The sequence below is a fragment of the Stenella coeruleoalba genome (assembly GCF_951394435.1).
Source record: "Stenella coeruleoalba genome assembly, chromosome: 11".
In the NCBI taxonomy this organism is placed as follows: Eukaryota; Metazoa; Chordata; class Mammalia; order Artiodactyla; family Delphinidae; genus Stenella; species Stenella coeruleoalba.
In genome coordinates, this window is record NC_137157.1 from 16,159,886 (window position 1) to 16,179,462 (window position 19,577).

Sequence of the window (19,577 nt, forward strand, 5' to 3'; positions counted from 1 at the left end):
AGCCCAATTCTTAGACAGTCAAGGTGCATGGAGTTTCCTTTGATTTTAAAAACATGTTTTGCCCCACCTGCAACCTCTAAGGGTTTCTTTCCTTTGATGATAAACCAAAGTGGTATGGGACTTAAGTAATTATATTACTTTTTGAGGATAAAAAATTGAGAGCCCCGAACATTCAGGTGTCTGTACAATAGTTTTTACTTAAGTTCCAGAGGGTTCGAGTAGAAGGTATTACAGGGTTTATGACTGAGCAAAGGGATACTGAGTGACTCACTGAAGTGGCTGGTCAAGAATAGAAAACAAAGCTCATTTCGTGCCTTCTCTACATACACACACACACACACACACACACACACACACACAGAGTCACATGCAAAGTATTACCTATTGGCATTATTATTTAATTTCCATAACAACATGCCAACAAGCATACCAGCACTGTATCAACTAAGTGCCCAAAGTATTTATAATCACATTGCATTACTCTAGAAGGGTGCTTGGACCAGGTACCGGGGTGGCTGTGCCTTCCAGGTAGCAAGGAGAATGAAATGGTGCCAACTCTCTTAAAATATGAAGCTGCCCATGCATCTCTCATATGTATATATGAAGCAGTCAGAAAAAGAAAAAAAAGTAAATTCTGCTAAGAAAATCTGGAGTAAAGAAGCAAGTAAACAGCAAGGTGTCTCTGGCCGATTCCCTGATAGGGATTGTTCATGTTAAGAGTATACCTCTAACTACATAATCAGCAAATCCTGAAAATCTGGGTACAACATAATTATGGTCAAATGAATTTTAATGCTCAAGCTGACTTCTTTATTTAATAGAAGGCTATTGTGATTATACTTGTAAATTAAAAATGATTTCTAAAATTTTACAGATATATGTAGATCAAAGTTTTCAAAGAGAAAGTCAATTCAGGTACCAACTACCTGTGTATAAAGAACAAATGTATTCTGGTGGAAAGAGGGGATGCTTTGGATTCGTACATACCAGAGGGCTCACATGTATCACTCATTATATTGATACACATGCTTTACCTTCATAGGTATAAAATATGGATAGTGATATTGTGGGGGCCATTTGTCATTTTGGTGGTCCAGCTTCCCAAATGGTAGTCCCATTATTACTATTTACTATAGAAGCCAAAAAGGGGGTAATATGGTAATCCCATTAATACTTTACTACCGAAGCTGAAAGGAGAGAAGACATTCTTCCCAGACCCTCACTGGGCCATGGGCATGGGACCTAAGCATACCTATTAGATGCTGCCCACCACGGGCAGGTAGGGATGATTCACAGAGCCTGCAGTGGTGGTGTCCCAATGCATGGAGTCCTAAGCAGATCATCCCTGGGACAAGATAGCTATGCCTGACTTCCTTTTGTTCTTTCCCAAGCCTGGATCTTCAGCCTTCCTGTTAATTCCATGAAGTACCCAAGAGCTTTCTAGTATCTATTCAAAGTAGGTGTCTATAATTTGCCACTAAGAATGTTGACTAGAACAAATACCCCATAGTTCGTCAGAGAACTCAGAGATAATGTTTATAAGGAGTTGAGCAGATTGCCACGTACATTGTATGGATCAATAAACTATAGCTACTATTATTATACTCGTTATATACTGATTTAATATTTATAGTTTCAACTGGGCAACAGTTTCCTGAGTGACTTAAAGATCTGTGACATGTGATAATTTAAAATTCTGCCAAGGAACAAATTTGAATCCATCAAGTTGGTGCTACAGGAGCCATTTACTTAGCTAATGAATGAGCCTGACAGAGCAGCCAGTATTGACATATCAATGTGACTATTACTATTCTCTATCCATTAGGTCAATAACTCAAGATCCATTCAGGAAAACGAGAGTCTGTTCCATATAGTTAAATACAGGGAATTCAATAGGGAGAAGAAATTATAGACAGGAAGGAAGAGCTAAAAGTCCTGTTACGGGCTGGTGAAACAATCCAGATAATAGAATCAGTGGAAAGCTACTTCCATCTCTAGAGCTAAAGGAATAAAAGGACAAAAGCAGAGCCTGGGTGTCAGGACTGTCCAGTGGGAAGTGAGGCCAGAGAAGGAGGAACTGAGGAGTAGGAGGTGAAGCCATAGAGGAGATAAGTCTTGCTGGAGAGGCTCTCTAAAGGTGGAGGGTGGAAGAGGGGAGGAGGAGGGACAAGAGTGGGTGCGTCTCCCCTCTTCCTACCCTCCTGTCTCCCTCCAGTGCCAAACCCTGAAGCCAGTTGGCAAAGGAGGCTGGGAAATGTAGTCCCCAAGAACCCAGAGCAGAGCAGGGAAGGGAAGAGAAATAACTCTGACAACTTTAAATATAACTCTTTTCCCCCTTTTCCTTTTTGCTTTGATTGAAAACCAGGAAATATACAAGGTAGTCAGAGGGATTAGGGAGCTAGCTGTGAAAGTAGGAAGGAAATACATTCCCCTATTTCTGTTTAAATGGGAAACATATCTCGCTATCTCTCTAAATAAGATCAGAACTACATAGGAGCTGACCAGAGAGGTTCTTGAGGAAAATCTATGTAGATTTTCTGGACCTAGGATAAGCTGAAATAAGCCCCAGGCAAGCCAAGAAAGATTAAAGATCAGTTAGGACTACCCAGAACTTTGTGAAAATTGGTGTTTGATCAACCAGTGTTTCAAACCATTCTAAAGCTATTTATGAAGACACATAACAATGTAAGCATTTTCTTTGGGGGATAGTAGCTGGAATGGGAGAAATTAGCAAAAATTAAATTAGCATAAAAGAAGGCGGGTTTATTAAAATGAATCTAGATTTGAATCCCAGCCTTACCACCTATTAGCTATATAATTTTAGGCAAGCAGTTTAACCTTACAGAGTCTGAACAATCTTATCTATAAAATGAGAAGAATAATGCCCAACTACTTGGAAAGCCCATGAAAATAAAATGAAATGTATGTCTATGTGAATATGTGCCGAGATTGTCTAGCCACTCATACCTGTGTTTCCTTTTCCTTCTGGTGCACTGCCTCCCAGAGGTTAGATGTTAACATGTAACCGAGTTCTGGCCAATGGAAGGGGAGGGGAGGGATGGGTGCCCCTTTCCAGGATGGCCCTTAGACACCACTCTCCCCTAGAAGATAGAAGTCATAGGATGGAAGGAACCTGGGTCTCTGGATACCTGCTAGTCGGGAAATTCCATTCGGACTTTATGAGAGTGAGAAGTAAGCTGTTATTTAGATTTGGAACAGTTGGCTTTAACTTCATTTAGTATATACATATAAAATTTAAAAGTATATTAATATAATCAATACATAATATACATATATAATAATAGATTATAATTATATATACCTTCATTTATTATATATACAATATATAAAATAAATGTATAACATTTCATTTATTATGACATGTAATAAATATATATAAACTATATAAAATATAGCTGTATTATATACCTTTATTAAATATAATTTTTAATAATAACATACATGACATATAGCATTTACATAACATATGATAAATATAGAGCATGCTTTTATAGAACAATTACCATGTGTCAAGCTCTATCCTAGGCATTCGAGATACAAGATAGTCAAGGAAGGGCCCAGACCTCCAAGCGCTTACAACTTAGGAAGGAAGGTGGATAACAAATCACAAATATATACTATGACTTTAGGTATCAATAAGCTATGGAAAAAATAATGCCCAGAAAGGGGACTGAAATGATGGGGGAAGTGGATGGGAGAATGGGTCAGGGAAGGTTTGTTAGGGTGTCAGCCAGTTATTAAATGATTGACTCTCACCCCTAACCCACCTTCTGTGCTCTGATTTGTAATGCATGAAAAGGCTGAGGCTGAGACCCTACAGATTACATTTCTCCTTTGCTAGGGGCTCCCTGTTAAGGCTATGACAATTGGGGTGGGGTTGTGCGCTAAAGGGAGACAATGAGGCTGGAAGGGATATGTTAAGCCCCTCCATGGGTGCCCCAGCTGAGGTCTGAGGCTCAGCTCTGCGGATAAAGTCAAGGGGCTTGAGGTTCTGTGGGAATGAATATCCCTTAGGACGGGGACACTGGAGGAAGAAGGAAGATGGGAAGTAGTGACCTAAGAATGTCACTTGATGTGATACTTCGGAAATGCTACTGTTGTGGTCAGTGGCCGAGATTGGAGCAACACTGTCCGACAGAACTTTCAGCAATGATGGAACTATTCTTTGATCTCAGTGTACTCAAGCCACAGGTGGCTATCAAGAACTTAAAATGTGGCTAGTGCAACTGAGGAACACAATGTTGAATTTTATTTCCCTTTAACTAATTTAAATTTAAATAGCTATGGTCTGATGGGAGAGAATAACACAGATAATTTCAAGGGAGTACCGTTTTTTAAAAGCACCCGGGATGCCAAGGGAGCACAGAAGAAGTACATTTAGGCTAGTTTGAGAATTGTGAGGGAGGTTCCTGGAAAACCTCCAGGTGCCAAATCCAATGGTGAATTCTCAGTCCTCAAGCTACTTGACCTCTGTATAGCAAATGTGGCAGTTTCAACACTCTCCCCATCTTCAAGCACATTCTTTGCTTTGTTTCTGTGCATCAGACTCTCCCACCTCTCTGTCTATTCCTTCCCAGTCTTTGCAGGTTCTTCTTCCCCTGATGAGCCCTTTAGATGACTTGTCCCTCTTGTTCTCGACCTGCCCACATCTCTTCCACAGGTACCCTCGTCCCCTTCCATGATTTCCCTATTTATGTGTTGTGTCTCTCCTGGACTCTCTAAGTCTAACCCTCTCTACCTTTGAGTGGATGAGGAGCCACCAGTCACAAAACTTGTTTTTGACTGCCTCATTTGTAGGTCCTATCCAAGTAGTCTGACGTCTCTCTTAGAGACAGGGGAGTAGTTGTCGGCCACTTTCTTGTGGCTGCAGATGAAACGGATACCATCGCTGTCTCATTAAATATCCTATTAAATCTCTTCCTTCCACTTGGACCCCATGCAGGTAAGGGCTGCATCACTCTTCATGGCTGTCTCTCTGGTGCCTGGTGTAATATCTGGTGCATTGTTTTGTTTCCTCATAAATATTTTGTGAATGAATGAATGAATGAGGCTGTCTTGATGGGTGAATTAGTGCGTTAGCTGGAAGAAGAAAGGGAGTCAGTGTTCTGAATAAGAAGACAGCATGACCAAAGGCACAGAGGTGAGAAATAGGAATGTGTGCAGACTTTAAAAGCAAGGGCAAATGGCTACATCCCGCATTATTTAGTTGTTTTCTCTTTGTTAGACTCGCCAATCTACTTTTTTTTTTAATCCTATGGAAAATGGAGAAAAAAGAGATGTTAGGGAAGAAGTGCAAAGGGGGTGGGAGCACATTGGCATACTTAAAAAAACAGCTAGGCAGCAAGCATGGCTGGAATGTGGTGGGGAAGGGGTTAGGGGTGGGAGGTGGGAAGTAACCCAGGGCCAGATCACACAAGGCCTGTAAGTGATGAAAAGCGATTGGAGAGAAAGGACAGGATGTGATAGATGTTTTAAAAGAGTCACCCTGACTGCGTGAAGGTAACAGCCTAGCAGAGCAAGAAGGAAGCAAGGAGAACTGTTGGGAGGCTGAGGTTGCGATTCAGGCTGGAGATGATGCTGGTTGTCCTGGGGTTGTGCTGGTGGCCTTGACCCTTGCGTAGATCATGCCTATGAATAACAGTTGGCTGTGCTCCTTTGGAATCCTGACCTGGGAGTTCCCTTTGAGGTGAAGCTGTCTTAATTCCATGCCTGACAGCGAGAAGGAGATTACCTGGGATGGATATAACTGAATGGTACGTGAGTAAGAACATAATGTCATCAAAGGCCCTCAGGAAAATCCCCAAGTGGAATCTGAGACTATGGCACCTCCTTGTAATTAATTTTTCCTTGTGAAAGGAACAGATGGAACTAGTGGATGTCAACCATTGCTCTTAAGGAAGGCATGCCAAGGCGGGTGCCTTGGCTTAGTTCAGATGCTTTTGAGGAACAGAAATCCAATTCAAACTGGCTTAAACAGAGGGGAAATCATCTCCCATAGCAGCAATATTCTGTTTGCTTGTACATTTTTTTTTTTTTTTTTTTTTTTTTTTTTGCAGTACGCAGGCCTCTCACTGTTGTGGCCCCTCCCGTTGCAGAGCACAGGCTCCGGACATGCAGGCTCAGCGGCCATGGCTCATGGGCCTAGCCGCTCCGCAGCATGTGGGATCTTCCCAGACCGGGGTACGAACCCACATCCCCTGCATCGGCAGGCGGACCCTCAACCACTGCGCCACCAGGGAAGCCTACTTGTACATTTTGATATGCATATCTTTATAGACAGAACCCTCTGATCTGCTTGACTTTTTCTTTTCTCCCTAACATCTTCTAGCATACTACAAAATGTGCTTACTTATGTTTATTAGTATTGTTTTTCTTTCTCCATTAGAATTAACCTCCATTACTGCAGGGTTCATTGTTTTGTTCACTTATGTATCCTATGTGCCTATATTGGTGCCTGAAACAGTGAAACAAATAAATATTTGCTGAGTGAATGAGTAAAGGGATGAAATACCTTCCTTTGGATCCCAAATGAAGCAAAAGGAGAGTCATGATGACTCCACAATTTCTCTCCTGAGGAAATAGGGAAGAAGTCAGGAAACTCTCCATTTGCTAGGATAGTTTCCTTGTAGCCTCCAAACGGACAAGACTGTAAACTACAAACCAAACCCCATTGCAGAGAGAAGGGTACTCTTCAGTAGGGTTGTGAAGGCTGAATAGGGCTTTACTAGGAAAACATGGAATAGGAGAGGGCAGAGTGACACTCCAGGGAGGGCAAATAGCAGATACAAAGATGTGGCTGTATGAAGCAGCACTGTGTGTTTAGAGAATTATAACTTGCTATGTATTTCTGGAGTACAAAGTGCCGGGAAGGGAGTTACCAAAATTGAGGCTGGAGAGCTGGGCAAGGGCCAGAGTATTAATACTTTGTATGTTCTGATAAGGGGTTCTGTGTTTATTTTAGGTGATGAGTTTTCATCAGGAGAGTGAGAGGATCAGATTTATGTTTAGAAACGTCACTCTGGTATCCAGGGACAAGATGGATTTGACAAGGGCAAATTGGTGTCAAGAAGACCCACTCACACAGGAAAAATAACAAATCTTTGGTGGTTTCCCACACTGCCCACCAGGTGGAGTAAGTAAGCCAGAACAGCTTGGTTGCTGGCGAAGAAGAGGAGAAAGCACCAGCAAGGGGTTGTTTTCACAGGCAGGAAGTTTCTTAAGTCAGGTGCCCATAACTCAGGAAAGAACTGTACTGATTAAAAAAATTCTCCAGCAAAAACTGGAAGTCACTTAAATGTCCTCACATGGAGGATATGTTAAATATCACAAAACATTCACGCACTGGATTACCAGTAAGCCATTTAGAGGAATGAGGTGGATTTGTGGGTACCACATAAAAAATATCCAAGTGAAAAAAGCAAGTTGTTAGCATAGTGTATAATATGATCCCTGTTGTGCAAATGTTCAGAAAGATGATCATAAAATTGGTATCAGTGGTAAATTCAAGAGAGGGTTTTGGGCTTACTCACTGTGTGTGTCTAACAGTTTTATTGAGGTGTATTTGGCATACAATAAGCTGCATGTATTTAAAGTGTACAATTTGATAAAATTTGACCTATATGAACCCCTATGGAACTGTTACCACAATCACAATAGTGAACATATCCATCACCCTCAAAATTTTCCTCACACCTGTTGGTATTCGCTCTCCACCATCCCGTCCTGCCCCACCCCCATCTCCAGGCAACCACTGATCTGCTTTCTGTCACTAAAGATTTCAATTTTCTAGAATTTCACATAAATGGAATCAGACAATATGTCTTAATTTTTGGTCTTGCTTCTTTCATTTAATGAAATTAATGTAAGATTCATCCATATTGTTAAGTGTATCAGTAATTAATTCCTTTTAATTGCTAAATAGCATTACGTTGTATCATTGTACCACAATTTGCTTATCCATTCTTCTGATTGACATTTGGAGTGTTAATAGTTTGGGGTGAGACTTCCCTGGTGGCACAGTGGTTAAGAATCCGCCTGCCAGTTCAGGGGACACGGGTTCGAGCCCTGGTCCAGGAAGATCCCACATGCTGCGGAGCAACTAAGCCCGTGCGCCACAACTACTGAGCCTGCGCTCTAGAGCCCATGAGCCACAACTATTGAGCCCGCGAGCCACAACTACTGAAGCCCGCGCGCCTAGAGCCCGTGCTCTGCAACAAGAGAAGCCATCCAGTGAGAAGCCTGTGAACCGCAAAGAAGAGTAGCTCCTGCTTGCTGCAACTAGAGAAAAGCCCGCATGCAGCAACAAAGACCCAAGGCAGCCAAAAATAAAAATAAATTAGTTTAAAAAAATTATTTGTTAAAAAAAAATAGTTTGGGGATATTACAAATAAAGCTCCTATGAGCATTCATGGACCACTCTTTGTACTTGCATGTGCTTTCATTTCTCTTTTGTAAGTACCTAGGAATGGAATAGCTAGATCGCATGTTAGGTGTATGTTTAACTTTTTAAGAAACTGCAAATTTGTTTTTTCAAAGTGGTTGTACCACTTTACATCCCAACAGCCCTGTATGAGTGTTCTAGTTGCTCTATATCTTTGCCAGCATTTGGCAGGATCAGACTTTTGAGAATTTTAGCTCTTCTAATGGGTGGTTTAAAATTTCATTTCTTTAATGATTAATGATGTGTGTTTTTCTATACTTATTTGCCATTTGTAGCTCTTCTTTGGTGAAGTGTCTATTCACATTTTGTGGGCTATTGACATTTCTATTTCGCTTTATATTTCATAACGTTTAAAATTTTTATGGCAACCGTATATCTCTTTTATAATAAAATGAATTTAAAACATCTCGATCTGGAGTACAATAATAATTACAATCTGCACTTCAAACTTAATAGTAGTATATGATGATACTGAAGGCAAATCCTGATTATATCCTTAAAAGGTAAAATATTTGGTTTCCAATCTCAAATTACTGGGAAATGACCTCAAAACCAATATTTTTATTTCACTAGATTATTGCATTTGAGAGATACCCTGAGTTTAGACTCAAATGAACCTGGCTTCAAACTCCAGCTCTTCTACTTATCAGCTGTGTGATTTGGGGCAAATTCTCAGAGCTTCGGTTTTCTTTCTTTTTTTTTTTTTTTTTTAAATCTGACATATCCTTCACCCCATAGGCTCATTTTAGGGATTAAATTTGATATTATATTTAGCACAATAACTAGCGTGTAACGTGTTTCACAAATATTAGAACTTCTAAGACAAGCAGTTTGAGTGTCTTGACAACCAATGGTTCCATGCTCAAAATTCAAGCTAAAACTAAATAAAGCACAGTCACAGTGTTTTGTAAAGGAACTGTCGAAACCAGTGTCAAGACAGGCAACATCCTTTGTGATAACAGAGATCACCAGCCCTCCCTCGCCCCCATTTATTTGGAAAGAATCTGACAAAAGAGCTCTGGTTTGCACTTGGTTTTGAAAGCAGGGGGGAGGGGGGGAGCGGAAAAAAACAGGAAACTTAGGTTGAAAATGGACTTTATTGAGTATCTTAGCACACGTTGACTTCCTTGGAGAACCCTCAATATCCTCTGTTGCTCAACCCACCAAATAGACTTGCAGATGTTCACAGTACCCTGCAGGGTGGTACAGCACTAGTGCAGAGCTAATGTTCTGCGCGTTTCAAATTGGGGTGATTGTCAGTCATAAACGCTGTATATCGTGTAATGCAATGGAAAGAACCTTGCCAGCCACAGCCAAAGAGCAGCTTTTAGAAGAGAAATGTGAGGAACACCAGCTGAACCCATGGCTTGAGAAAGGAACTCAGAATTCAAGACTCCTGTGGGTCTCGGCCTTGAGTCTCTAAGGGGCCCCAGTCTACAGGCTGCTCCATCCCCTGACGTCCCACGGCACTTTGCCCCCATCTCTGTTATAGCACCAATGACCTGGTATGGGGATTACTTGTTCCATAAGCTGTGAGTTCTAAGGAACTTAATGATTAAATTCTTAGAACTGTTGCTTGCATACTTTTCCAATTTTGTATATCTCCAGCATCCGGCACAAAGCACGTTCTCAATTATATTTACATATTTAAGAGTAACAGAAGAAGTCACCAATACAACTGCTTTGTAAGGAGTGGATTCGGCTTCGATGAAAGGTCCTTTTGTTCAGTTGGGCACCTGGAAGGGTCAGGAGCTGAGTCTGGGGGTTGGGGCTTGCCTGTGCTGTGCATGCTGGAGAGAGAGTTAGGGTTGGCTGTGGGGTGTGGGCGGGACAGGAGGGCAATGGGAGGGAGGCAGGGAGGGATGATCCAATAAGACAGTCAGAGAGCAAAGCAGCCAATAAATAATACATTCTCTCCAGGGCCTGGGAGCCAGAGTGTTGTGTTTTGTTTTGTTCTGTTTTGTTTTGTTTTCACAGGAAAAATATTCCCGTTGAAGTTGTTTGAGTTTCAGGTGTGTAAACCTCTCCTCGCCCTCCAATGCCTTTGATAAAGTCTACATGTTCAGATCACCTGGTAGAGTAGGTTTTCTATAGAAACCGAGGAAGGAGCTGAGTTTCCATCTGGGTCAGGGACAGAAAGGTGAGACCATTTCCTGAATGAACTAGTTCAATGGAGTCAGAAGTTAGAGGCAGAAACAGCCTTAAGAAAATAATCTTAAGAAAGGAGGCTCCCGGGGAATTTGGAGAAATCTTGGGTAAAGCTTTTTTTTTATTCTTTTTTTTTCCTAACATCTTTATTGGAGTATAATTGCTTTACATTGTTGTGTTAGTTTCTGCTTTATAACAAAGTGAATCAGCTATACATATACATATATCCCCATATCCCCTCCCTCTCGCGTCTCCCTCCCACCCTCCCTATCCCACCCCTCTAGGTGGTCACAAAGCACTGAGCTGATCTCCCTGTGCTATGCGGCTGCTTCCCACTAGCTATCTATTTTACATTTGATAGTGTATATATGTCCATGCTACTCTCACTTCGTCCCAGCTTCCTCCTCCCCGTGTCCTCAAGTCCATTCTCTACATCTGTGTCTTTATTCCTGCCCTGCCCCTAGGTTCGTCAGAACCACTTTTTTTTTAGAACACATATATTTGGGTAAGGCTTTTAAACTTCCCTTAGAACATGAATTTGGGAACACCTAACTCATTTTACCTTATGGTACAGAGACACTGTAGCCGATATCTAGGATGCAAAAGGGAGGAGAGGCAGAAAAGAAGGAAAGAATAAGAGTGAGAAGAAAAGATAGCCAGCAATGTAAGAGTCAAAGAAGGGAGCAAACATCAGTGCCAGAGTTAGGGACAGGAACAGAAGTTCTCACAAAAGAGGTAGGCCTTGGACTAGCCTTGAAGGGTGGATCTACTGCTTAAAAGAAGCTTACTTTATATATATGGTTATATATAAAGTATTTATCTATTTTCTTCTCTTATTGGGGCAGGTGGGGTGCATAGAGGGCTTTGGTTCTGAAATCAAACAGGCCAGGCTCTAAATCCTGGCTATCAGCTGTGTGACTCTGGGCAAGTCACTTAAGCTCTCTGAGCCTCAGTTTGTAAACTGGAGACACTAAAAGTACCCGCCTCATAGGCTTGCTGGGAGATTTAAATAAAATAATCTATGAAAAGTACTTAGCATAGGGCCTGGCACAAGGTAAACACTCAGTAATACTCAATATATGGTATCCATTTTTATGTACGTTTATTGAATGCAATTTGGAAAATACAGAGGAAAGCAGAACTGAAAACCATCAATAGTTCCACCACCCAAAGGAGAAAACTACAGTTAACATTTTGGAGTATGCCTTTCCAGTTTTCAATTAATGCATAGTTTAGATAGCTTTTTTCTTTTCTTTTTATATTGCCAGTCATTCCAAATATAAAATTTAAGCCCTAATTTTTATTTAGTTAACATAAGAATTTTTTCCATCTTATTATAATCTCTTCAAAGCATTTTTAATGACTGCGATACATTAAATTGAATTGATGTATTGTGATTTACTAAATCATTCTCCTATTGTTAGATATTTGTGTGGATTCCAGGGTTTTTTCCCCTATTCAAAATAACTCAATAATAAACAAGTCTGTGCACAAACCTTTTCTGTTATTTTGTATTGTTTCTTTAGAAATGAAATCCCTGCTGTAGAAGGTATGACTAGTTTTAATGTTCCTACTTGTCAAGAGAATTCTGAGGGCATTTGGAGAAGGGGTTCCTATCTCCAGATTCTTTCCTTACAGCCCTCTTTTTTGCCTCTTTTCCAAGAGGAGGTGGAAGAGGAGGGAAGTGATTAACCAGATGCCCAGGCACTCATTGGGTCATCTTTGCCAGTGCAGAACGAAGTCTGGAGATGGGTACAGTTTCTTTTTTTCCTGCCAGATCTGTTGAATGCAGTCTGAGAGAACAGGTGACCCACAGCATGAACTCCCAAAGGATGCCCGGGAATTTTGTTTGCTCCCCAAACTCTCATATGGCAAGCAGGCCTGGGACCCACCCTGGTCCTGCCAGGGCTCCCTGCTAGGCTCAGAGGCAAATGCACATTTTCTTGAGATCTCTTTCTCTGTGGTTCCACCTCACCCAGCACTGATGGATGTGCACTGTATCACCTTTCCTTGCAAACGGCTGACCCAGAATTCAGGTCAGGGGAGAAGGCTGCCCCCTTAGGTGTCTAGCTGTGACCTTGCTAAACAGTCATGCATCAGAGTTCTGCTCTGAGGTGCAGATCCTAAAGCCCAGCTAAAAATAAAACTCCCCCTTGGAGTTTTGCCTCCTTTGGGGACTGCCTGGGGAGGTTTCTTTATTTGTAAACTGGGGATAATAAAAGTTTCAGGTGGGATTTGGGTGCTGTCAGCATCTCTGGCTGCATTGCCCGAAGTTTCTGGATTGCTAGAGAAATCCAGCTCAGGTAGCTTACAGAGAGGGGTGTGCTGGTAAATGTTTAACAACTGTCTCTCCAGAAAAAAAAAAAAAAAGAATCCTGACTTGCAGTGTTTACAGATTTCCATGGGCTGGAAACTCCCCTGTGGCTATAGAGTAAATACTTCTCACAGGGCTGATTTCAAGTTCTAACTGTTTAACAACCTGTTGGCAAAATTCCTAAAAATTTAACAATAGGCTCTTGCAAGCCAGAAGGAGCCCACTCTGGTGTACACTTAGGGAGGGGGTTGATTGGCTCATGTCAACAACACGTGGGGAGGGCAGGGACACAGAAAATGACCTCAGGAATGATGGGAACCAGAGAATCTAATGCCAATCCGATTCTTTCTGCAAACCAATCTTTGGGTTTTTTTCTACTACAGATATACTCTCGTGATCCTTCAACAGAGATGACTGCTGGCAGCTTCCAGAGTCACATCTTTACTGAATCACAACCAGAGAAAAGGAAGGGCTTCTCTTCCAGCCAGCGCTGGTGTGAAAGTCCCAGCAAAGGGTCAAGCAGCTTTTAATCTTGTCCTTTCCCCTTGACTCAGAAGGTAGGTGCACTGCCTGAGCATCGTAGGGTCTGTCAGAAGAGGGGGATGGAGGGTTGCGGTCAGATACAACCAATGATTCCCGTTACAGTGATCATCTCGATACCATTAGAACCTGGAGCCCATTTCTACTAGCCTCCAAAGTGGCCGAATCAATGACAGCATGAAGGAGCCTGCCTTGGCATTATATGTCATGGTTTAAAAAAAAAATCTCAGGGCTTTCCTGGTGGCGCAGTTGTTGAGAGTCCGCCTGCCGATGCAGGGGGACACGGGTTCATGCTCCCGGTCTGGGAAGATGCCACATGCCACGGAGCGGCTGGGCCCATGAGCCATGGCCGCTGAGCCTGCGCGTCCGGAGCCTGTGCTCCGCAACGGGAGAGGCCACAACAGTGAGAGGCCCGCGTAACGCAAAAAAAAAAAAAAAAAAATCTCAGCTAATTTCATAGGCAAAAATAATAACCCACTGGTATTTTAAATACTTCTATTTCTTATAATGCAAGTGAGGTTAGCAATATGCTCCTATGTGTTGAGTAATCGTATTTCTTTTGTGAATTATTTTCATGTCTTTCTCACTTATCACCTGGGGTTTTAAGGTTTCTAAAAAAATCTCTTCATTCGACAAATATTTACTGATCTGTTATTATAGGGCAAGCATCTATAGATTTAGGAAATACAATAGCAAACAAGATAGGGTTCCAGTCTTCAGAGCACTTACCCTATTTGTATGACCTTTTTAGATAATAATATACTAACATTTGCTTGCCATATTTACAACAAATATTTTTCCTATATTTTTCCTTATTCTTTAATATAGTAGTCTTATGTATTCGTGTAGTTAAATCTGATCTACTCCCCCCTTTTAATAAAACCTTTTTCTTCCATGTTTAAATTCCATTTCCTCACCAAAATCTTAAGATATGATTCACTTTATTTTCTATTTGCCTAAAGTTGAAACTTTTGTATTTAATGATTTAATTCATTTGTAGCTTGTCACAGTGTATGGGTGATCTGAGCATCAAAATTGGTCATTTTTTTCCAAACATTTAACACTTACTGAAGTCTTCTTTACTGATTAGTAAAAATGACAGACAGAATTGTCATTGATGGAGAGGTGAGGTAGGGGTTGTTGAAGGACAACTGGAATTGCTCAGTTTAGGGAACTTGCATGGGAAATGGTGAGGAAGGGAGGAAATATAAGGCACTAATGGGGGTTTGTCTGGAATAAAGGGTCCATATGTTGTAGTGATTCTTAACCAGGGATGGACATATCTATTGACTGTGAAGATTTAAAGAAGTACTCATGCCTTGGTCCTTAGCAGCTTTATGGGTTTTTTTTTTTTTTGGATTATTTTTAGAAGATAAGAAGTGGAAACATGTAAAAAAATAATTTCTTACTAACCTTCAACAGGTCAGCTTCTTTCTTTTCAACTGTGTTAATTCAAAGTGCATCATCCAGGGACTTCCCTGGTGGCACAGTGGTTAAGAATCTGCCTGCCAATGCAGGGGACATGGGTTCGAGCCCTGGTCCGGGAAGATCCCACATGCCAAGGAGCAACTAAGCCCGTGTGCCACAACTACTGAGCCTGTGCTCCAGAGCCCGCGAGCCACAACTACTGAGCCTGTGTGCCACCAATACTGAAGCCCACGCGCCTAGAGCCCGTGCTCTGCAGCTCCTGAAGCCCGCACGCCTAGAGCCCGTGCTCCACAACAAGAGAAGCCACCGCAATGAGAAGCCCGCGCACTGCAACAAAGACCCAACACAGCCAAAAATAAATAAATAAATAATAAATTAATTAATTAAAAAAAAAGAAAGAAAGAATCCGCCTGCCAATGCAGGAGACACGAGTTCGAGCCCTGGTTCTGGAAGATCCCACATACCACGGAGCAACTAAGCCCGTGCACCACAACTACTGAGGCTGTGCTCTAGAGCCCACGAGCCACAGCTATTGAGCCTGTGTGCCACAACTACTGAAGCCTGCACGCCTAGAGCCCGTGCTCCGCAAGAGAAGCCATAGCAATGAGAAGCCCGCGCACCGCAGTGATGAGTAGGCCACGTTAGCTGCAACTAGAGAAAGACCCAACACAGCCAAAAATAAATAAATAAATTTATTTTAAAAAGATGCATTGCCCAAAGATTTTGCCTCTATTGTACATCCGATATAGCAAATCATGCAAATCCCCACTCTTATTTTACAGTGACAAACATGATTAACATTTACATATAACTTTCATGCTTAATATTGCAACTCTCAAGTACGCGTGAGAGATTTTCTGAATCTAGGTATTTGTACGGAAATCTTGAATCTTGCAGGTTGCAAGGATGTTCTTTGGGGACAAGCCAATGCAGTAAGAAATGAATAGCTTTTTTTTACCCTGGACATAGAGAACGTCAAGTCTTCTGCCTCGTAACCACATCTTAATATACGTCTGCACACTTGGAGTAAATCTCCCTTCAAATAATAAATGTTTTCTCTTTGTGAAAACTGAGGAAGAATATGAAGAGTGCCTTAATCCACTCAGGCTGCTATAACAGAATACCATAATCTGGGTGCCTTGTAAACAGAAATTCCTCACTGTTCTGGAGGCTGAGAAGTCCAAGACCATTAGCAGTGGTTTTTTTTTTTTTTTTGCGGTACGCGGGCCTCTCACTGTTGTGGCCTCTACCGTTGCGGAGCACAGGCTCCGGACGCGCAGGCTCAGCGGCCATGGCTCACGGGCCCAGCCGCTCCGCAGCATGTGGGATCCTCCCAGACTGGGGCACGAACCCGTGTCCCCCTGCATCGGCAGGCGGACTCTCAACCACTGCGCCACCAGGGAAGGCCCCATTAGCAGTTTTGATATGGGGTCAGTGTTCGTCTAGTTTTTAAAAACTCCCTGGGCACTGATGATGTAGAAAACTGTGGAGAATAAAGCTAACTGGATAAGTAGGGAGCTGATGGAGAGAGTGCCAAGCTGAATTCAGTTGTACGTCCAGGAAGCCTCTGGGGAAGAAGTAGAAAGAGCTGGGTGGATTTTGGACTCAGGCAGATGTAGGTTTCAATCCTATTTTTGCCACTTGCAGGCTTTGTTATCTAGGCAGATCGCTTGTCCGCACCGAGTCTTCTTATTTTTCTGCCCTAAACAGACTTAATAACATTTACCTAACAGGGTTGTGATGATTTAATGGGAAATTAGGAATAAAATGCCTGGCTCAGCACCTGACACATTAAACAATTCTTCCCTCTTCCTCTTGAATGAATCTTTGGCTTGCACAGGGCTGCTTCAGGATGAACTGATGTAAGACATTTCCAGAGAAAACATGCAAATACATGTCAGGATGAGAAACGGAAAGAGGTCCAGGTCGTCCTTTAATCCCAGAGATTTCAGAAACCTTCAGAGATGCTGTACCTTTTAGGAAAGGAACCCTTCTCCTTTAGAGAAATGGAGAGACGCTTTGAACTTTACCAAGGCCTTGCCTTCATAAACTAGGCAAAGGCAAAATCTGGCTCCACTGCAGGCCACCTCTACCCAGTGGCACAGATAATCCCAGCCCCTGGGCAGCTTAGCCTGTAAACCAAGGACAGCTGTTGTGAAAATAACACAGGCGTAGTCATTAAAAAAAAACGTCTCATGCAGATCTGTTTACAGTGCAAAGAATCTCCTTTCTCGAGGATGGAAAACGCCATTCCTTCTCAGAAGATCCACCTGCCTTAACTTCATTTCACTGATATTCATTCAGTGGTTTGACAAATATTTATTGATATCACTTCTGTTTGATATCACTTCTGTTCTCTACATAGTACTCATTTAAACCAGTTTTCCATGCTTCCCTGCATTTCAAATTGACACCAAATATTTATTTTGGGATTGGGTGCTAATCAGTGTTCCTTGGAGGTCATTCATCCAAGAGGCAGTGGGGACTGGTGGAAAGGGAGAGGGGTTTGGAATAAGACACACGTGGTTCAAACCCTGACACTATAGGGACGAGCTGTGTGACTTTAGGCCAATCGCTAAAACATTCTGGGCCCCATCCTTATTTTTCTTTAAAATGAGAATGTCTTCTTTGCTCTAAAGCCAGTGCTCTCTTCTTGGAAGAACTGTGTTTTCTTGGGTGGAGAGGAGGAATGAATTCATTCATTCTAGAAGGCAGGAACTTGTGTGGTACCAGAGAGGAGAGAGAAAGAGCTCAGCTGCCTATGGGGTGGGTGTGTTTGGGAACAACGAGAGAAAACATTGGGACAGCAAAAGAAGGGCCCTTCTGCCCCCTGGTCACAGTCCACTTTAGAACAGGGGTCTTGGAAGGCCCTGGAGGGGCTTGAGTTGCAGAAGGGATGAATGCATTAAGACTGACATTGCAACTGAATTGCCAGCTTCCTATAATTAGAAGTCTGCTTTGCCTTCATTGGACGTCAGAGAAATAGACAAAGAGAGGGGTGGTATTTTTTTCAGTTGAAGAGAGAACAAGGGGACCTAGGCTTATTGAAGCAAGAGGGGCTTAAATTAGTAATACTGACTTCCTGGCTGTGAGAAAAGTAGGAGATTATCCTACCTCACCAAGGAGTCTCCTTCCTAAGTGACCTGAAATCTCCTGGCTGGCAGAGACTCAGAGAGGAGTTCGTTTGTTCATTAGTGACTCTTAAGCTCTTCCACATCGTTTCCACATCACTGGACAGGCCTCCCACATCACCGTGAGGATCGCTGTGTTTGAAAGTTTCCTGGTGAGCTCCTAGTTCCCTCACTCTCATCCACCCCTTTTAGGCAGAAACCTTTGCAGAGGCTAATCTGAGTTGCGGACAGCAGGCTGCTCGTTCTGGCCACTGGGTTCCAGGTGATATCCCAGATCTGATGGGGATGCTGGGCCCAGAGCCCAGACACTTGCTGTTTGTCCCTATAAAACGAAGAAGCCCGGGACTAATCAGAAGTCACAGAATCTGAACTGTAGAGTCTGCCCTGTCTACCTTTCTGAAGGTTGAGGAATTCAACCCAAGTGATACAATACTGCACTTACATACAATTCTGGTATTACTTTAAAACCTAAGCATCTTCAGAGCAAAAGGTCAGCCGTCAGGAAACGATATCTCCAATGAAGCCAAACTTCAAGGGATAACCAGGTGTTAATGGTTAGGGACATAGTGAGATTCAGTTCACTGAGCTCTAACTAGGTGCTGGGTTGTGGGCTGGGTACTGGGTGGTGGTGGGAGTGACCTAGAGATAAGAGTGATGATGACAGTGATGATAATAACAGCAACACATGCTGAGAGCTGACCACGTCCCAGGCATTGTGCTCATGTATTCATTTATTCAATAAATAGTAGGGGCTCGGGCTTCCCTGGTGGCGCAGTGGTTGAGAGGTCACCTGCCGATGCAGGGGACACGGGTTCGTGCCCCGGTCCGGGAAGATCCCACGTGCCGTGGAGTGGCTGGGCCCGTGAGCCACGGCCGCTGAGTCTGCGCGTCTGGAGCCTGTGCTCCGCAACGAGAGAGGCCACAGCAGTGAGAGGCCTGCGTACCGCAAAAAAAAAAAAAAAAAAAAAGTAGGGGCTACATAAATACTTGTTGACTGAACTAGTCACTTGCTCCAGCTACACTGACCTCCTCTCTGCTCCCCAGATTCATCTCAGGGACTTTGCATTCACTCTTTTCTCTACTTGGAAGACTCTTCTTCCAGATGTCTGCATGGCTGGCCCCCTCGCTTCCTTCAGGTCTTGACTCAAATGTCACCTTCTCAGTGAGACCTCCCTGACCACCTAATCTAAAGTTGCAACCCCCCTCCCAATCCCATGGCCATCCTGTTCCCCTTTCCTCACTATACTTTTTGCCCTTAGCACTTAGTACTATCCAGCATGCTGTAGTTATTCATGTGTTATTTGTCTGGTCTCCCTTGCTGGCATGAAAGCTCCATGAGGGCAGGGACTTTGGATGGCTTTGTTCACTGCTCTGGCCCCCTTGCCTAGGTCAGATGCTCAAATTTGCCCAATGCATGAATCACATGAAATACTTTCTTAGTGTCAATTATCCATACAACAATAAGCACTAAGGATAATGCAGTGAATGAGGCAAAGTTTTTGCCCTCTAGAGGTCCATGGCCTAGTGGGGATAAGATATCACACTAATCACATAA